The sequence below is a fragment of the Panthera pardus genome, unplaced genomic scaffold, assembly GCF_024362965.1.
Source record: "Panthera pardus isolate Hobbes unplaced genomic scaffold, ASM2436296v1 HiC_scaffold_27, whole genome shotgun sequence".
Taxonomy (NCBI): Eukaryota; Metazoa; Chordata; class Mammalia; order Carnivora; family Felidae; genus Panthera; species Panthera pardus.
The window spans coordinates 71,190,014-71,196,013 of NW_026526843.1; positions in this window are offsets into that span (position 1 = coordinate 71,190,014).

Genomic DNA, 6,000 nt, shown 5'->3' on the forward strand with positions numbered 1-6,000 from the left:
ATTTGTTTCCCTTTTCCCCCCCTTCAGGGTTTTTACTCATTCATAACTAGCACAAAGCTCAGAGGTTAAAAGCTCAGCAGAAAATTTAAGCACAAGGTTGAAAACAGTCTCACAGAGCAGAAAAGAGAAACATTTTACCTCAATAGCCTATTAAGATTGAGAGACTTGAAACTTTCAGACTTTATGATGTGACACTTGAAGGACTGGTCCTTAGGAGCAAAAGTGAACTGGAAATAGACCAGCTTTCATAAATAAACACAACTTTGAATCAGTTCGATCCCAGGTTACATTAAATTTTCCACCCTTTATTCTATCTGCCTGCTAGACACAAAAGTAATACTAATAGCTTCTATAACTTTTTAATTCCAGTATTGAATACAAATTACCAACACACAGGAGATAGAATTAAGAGGAAAATGGCAGTAAAAAACACACTTACATTTGATCTATATTTTGCAATTATTACAGTTGGACTTTAAAATAACTGATGTTTCATTAAACAAAACAGATAAAAACATAAAATTTCCGTGGAGAAATGAAATCTACAAAAAAGAGTTAAAACAGACTTACAATAATAAAATTCAACTCAATAGATGGATTTAACAGCAGACCAGAGGCATAGCTAATGAGAGTAATGAACTTTAAGATAGGTCAGTAGAAAATAAACAAAAGCATGGATAATGGAAAGATCAGAATAGCAAGAAGAGGATAAGAGATGTATAGGAAACTATAAAAAGGTCTAATGTGGGTCTAAATGACTTTCCAGAAAAGGATGGGAGCAAAAAGAGAGCAGAAATATCATGTGAAAAAATAATGGCTCAGAATGTTAGGATACTACAGTAAGACATAAAACCACAGTTTTCAGCAATGCTATAACACTTTATTTTTTTATTTTTATTTTTTATTTTTGAGAGAGAGAGAGAGAGAGAGAAAGTGCAGGAGGAGCAGAGAGAGCTGGAGACACAGAATCCAAAGCAAGCTCCAGGCTCTGTGCTGTCAGCACATTTAATGCATTCCCTATGAAATTATCACCAGCATTTTTCACAGGACTAAAGAAAACAATCCTAAAATTTGTATGGTACCACAAAACTCCCCAAATAGCCAAAGAAGCCTGGAAAAGGAAAGTTGAAGCTGGAGACCTCACAATTCTGGGCTTCAAGATATATCACAAAGCTGTAGTCATCAAGACAGTATGGTATTGAAACAAAAACAGACACACAAATGAATGGAAGAGAATGGAGACCCCAGAACTGAACCCACAATAATATAGTCAATCTTAGACAAAGAAGGAAAGAATACCCAATGGGAAAAATGGTGTTGGGAAAAGTTGACAGCAACATGCAAAACAATGAAACTGGACCACATTCTTACACCTTACACAAAAATAAATTCAATATGGATCGAAAACCTACATGTGAGAGAAGATACCATCAAAATCTTAGAGGAGAACCTCTTTGACATCTGCCATAGTAGTTTCTTACTAGATATATCTCCTGAGGCAAGAGGAACAAAAACAAAAATAAACTATTGGGACTTCATCAAAATAATAGGCTTCTGCACAGCAAAGTGAACAATCAACAAAACTAAAATGCAACCTAAAGAATGAGAAAAGGTATTTACAAATGTCATATCTGATAAAGGGTTTGTATCCAAAGTATATAAAGAACTTATGAAACTAAACACCCAAAAACAAATAATCCACTTCAAAATGGGCAGAAGACACGAATAGACATTTGTCCAAAGAAGACATACAGATGGCTACCAAACTAAACATTACTCATCATCAGGGAAATACAAATCAAAAGTACAATGAGATATCACCTCACTCTCATCAGAATGGCTAAAATTAACAACAAGGAAACAAGTGTTGGTGAGGATGTGGAAAAAGCGTAACCGTCTTAAACTGTTGGTGGGAATGCAAACTGGGGCAGCCACTCTGGACAACTTTTTTCCTTAAAAAGTTAAAAAAAGAAGTACTACCTTACAACCCAGCAATTGCACTACTAGGTATTTGCCCAAAGGATACAAAAATACAGATTCTAATGAATACCAATGTTTATAACAGCATTATCTACAATAGACAAATTATGGAAAGAGCCCAAATGTCCATTGACTGGTGAACGGATAAAGAAGTTGTGATTATGTAAATGTGTGTATGTGTATATACATATATATACATATACACATATATATCACATTATATATGTATCATATTATATATTATATATGTGTGTGTATACACACACATATATATACATATGTGTACATATATACATATTATATATATATATATTATATATATGTGTGTGTATATATATATATTTAGAGTATTACTCAGCTATCAAAAGGAATGAAATCTTGCCATTTTCAATGACATGGTTTGAGCTAGATTGTATTACGCTAAAAAGGAAGTCAGTCAGAGAAAGCCAAATGCCATATGATTTCACTAATATGTGGAATTTAAGAAACAAAACATATGAACACAGAGGGGAAAAAAAGAGAGGCAAACCAAGAAACAGATGCTTTTTAATTTTTTTAATGTTCATTTATTTTTGAGAGAGAGAAAGCATGAGCAGGGGAGGATCTGAAGCAGGCTCAAACTAATGAACCATGAGGTCATGACCTGAGCCAAAGTTGGATGCTTAAATGTCTGAGCCACCCAGGTGTCCCAAGAAACAAACTCTTAACTATAGAGAACTGTTCATTACTACAGGGTAGGTGGGTGGGAGATGGGTTAAACAGGTGATTGATATTAAGGATGGTACTTGTGATGAGCGCTGGGTGTTGTATATAAGTGATGAATCACTAAATTCTACACCTGAAACTAATATTACAGTGTATGCTTACTAACTGGAATTTATATAAAAAACCTAAAAAGACTTATCTGTCCTTCATTAACGAATGATAACCTTGCCGGGTGGAGTGTTCTTGGTTGTAAGTTTTGAATATATCATGCCACTCCTTTCTGGCCTGCCAAGTTTCTGCTGAAAAATCATCTGGTAGCTTTATGGGTTTTCCTTTGTACTTAAGTACTCATTGTTCTCTTGTTTCTTTCAAGAGTCTCTATTTTTAAAGTTTACCATTTTAATTATACTTCCCTTAGTGTGGACCTCATTGGGTTCTACTTATTTGGTACTCTCTGTGATTACTGGACCTGTATGTCTGTTTCCTTACCCAGGTTTGGGAAGTTTTCAGCTATTATTTCTTCAAATAAAATTCTTGACTTTTGTCTCTTTTTTTCCTCTTGGACCCCTATAATCTAAATACTAGTATGTTTGGTGTTGTCCTAGCCATACCTTAATCTATCCTCTTTTTAATTCTTTTCTTTTTTGCTGTTTAGTTTGTGTGCTAAACCCTGTCTTGCAGATTGCTAATTTGTTCTTCTGCATCCTGTAACCTGATATTGATTCATTCTACTGTATTTTACTTCTCAGTTATTGTATTCTTCAACTTTGATTGGTTCTTTTTAATATTTTTGATCCATTTGTTGAAATTATCTCTGAGTTCTTCCACTTTTCTCTCAAGTTTGGTGAGCATCTTGAACTCATCAAGTTGATTGCTTATCTTCATGTCCGTTATTTCTGTTTCTGAAGTTTTGTGTTGTTCTTTCTTTTGGAGCATATTCCTCTCTCTGCTTATTTTTTTTTTTAACCTCCTGTGTTTGTTTCTATAAATTACGGTAGAAAGCTACGTCTCCCAGTCTTGAAGAAATGACCTTATGAAAAACATTTCCTCGTTAGACTGTGTGTACCTGGTGGCTTTTGCAGGCTGTTTGGAGCTGTAGTTGGTGCTAGCTGGAGTTTGCTGGGTACTTTATGCTGGCTCTCCCTTGTAGGATGACTGGAGTTGAAGTAAGCACCAGATGGGGGGTCTCAGTGTGCTCTATTACAGGAGGCACCCTGCTGGGATTGGTGTATTTTAAGAAGGCACAAGTATGGGCCAGGGATTTCCAGGGCATTTGATCATGGAGGTGCCCTGAGAGACAGCTGGAGATGAAGTAGATGTGGGCCAGGGTGTCTTGGGGTGCTCCAAATAGGGGATGTTCTGGCAAATTGGCTGGAGGTGCAGTGTGTGTGGGACTGTGGTTTACTGAATTGATTTGTACCTGTGTCACTTTGTAAGATGTCTAAAGTTGTAGTAGTTGCAGTCTGAAGGTGTCCCAGCATGTACCACACTGTGGTCACCTTAGTGGGATAGCTGGAGCTCTGGCAGATGTACGTGAGTGTGGGGGCCACTTTAGGGGGACTGCTGGGGCTGGTGTAGACTAGGGTCCTGGTGCTCACAGAAGCAGCAGGCTTGCTAGACATCCAGATCCTGATGCTGTCTGTGCCATAAATGTGGATGGGAAATGTAAACAGTGGTGTTTGTCAGCACCTTTAATGTTGGAAAGATTTCCAGCATTTACCCCACCATTTGGCAGATCCTTTAGGGTTAGTTAAATTCTAGTCTAGCTGCCTTTTATATCACAGGGTTTTTTTTTCTATGCTCCAATGTGCCTGGGACTGGTGTGGGCTATGAGTCTAGAGATTTCTGAGGTAGCAGGCCAGCTAGAGCACCAGGACCCTACTCCTTTCTGTGCTATTAAGGTGGAGGGGGCACATAAATAATGACACTTACTAACACATCTAACCCTGAAGATACTAAAGTATTTACTCACTGTTTGGAAGACACTCCAAAATTAGTTCACTTGTAGTATTGTTGTATTTAAATTGTGTTTTTTTTTCTGTGCTCCAGCACAAACATACCTGCACAGAATCCTTCAGTACTATCTTCCCCACTGCAGTTCACAGTATTGGGAGTGGGGTTCCCATAATTACCATGTCTCCATCTCTCCTGCAATTATTTATGTGGTCCCTCTATCCTTTGTTGTGTGAAAGTTTCTTTTAACTTTTTAATGTTTATTTATTTTTGAGAGAGAAAGTGAGAGAGAGAGAGAGCTGAGGAAGAGGCAGAGAGAGGGAGACACAGAATCCAAAGCAGGCCCCAGGCTCTGAGCTGACAGCATGGAGCCTGACACAGGGCTCAAATTCATGAACCATGAGATCATGACCTGAGTCAGTTGGACACCCAGGCTGAGCCACCCAGGCTCCCCATTGTGTGACAGGTTTTTAATCAGCCTTTAGTGATCCTTTAGGAGGAATTGATCGATATGTAAGTAAATAATCAGTGTGTCTATGGGAGAAGGTGAGTTCAAGATCTTCCTACACTGCCACCTTCACCTTCCCTCAAGTTGTGGTATATATTTCTACAGGGGAAAATTATTCAACCATGAGAAAAAAGGAAATTCTGCCATTTGTGACTACATTGATGGACCTTGAGGTGGTTATGCTAGTTGAGATAAGTCAGAGAAAAACAAATACTGTATTATATCACTTATATGTGAAATCTAAAAGAACCAAACTTGTAAAACCAGAGAGTAAAATATGATATAAGGGGCTGGAGGGTTGGTGAATTGGGAGATGTTGATCAAAAGGTGAAAACTTACAACTAGAAGATGAATAGGTTTTGGAAACCTAACACACAGCGTAGTGATTTAGGTAAACAATACTGTATTGTATAAAGTTGTTAAGAAACTAGATATTAAATGTTTTGACCACAAAAAAGAGATGATAATTACATGATGTGATAGAAGTGTTAGCTAATCTTACAGTGGTGATCATATTAAAATGTATAAATGTATCAAATAAAAACACACATGTGAAATATAAGAAACAAAACAAATGAGTATAAGGAAAAAAAGAGACACAAAATAAAAAAATGCTGAAGTTAAAACACCTTGAAATTAAACAATATTATATGTCAATTATATCATAAGTAAATAAATAAATAAATAATTCCAAACTCCAGCATAAACCTACTAATATTTGTATTTTTAAAATAACTTTATTGAGGTATTTTAAAAAGTTTATTTATTTTGAGAGACAAAGAGACAGTGAGGAAGAGAAGGAGAATAATAGATAGGATCTTCACTGTCAGTACAGATGCTGATGCGGGGCTTGA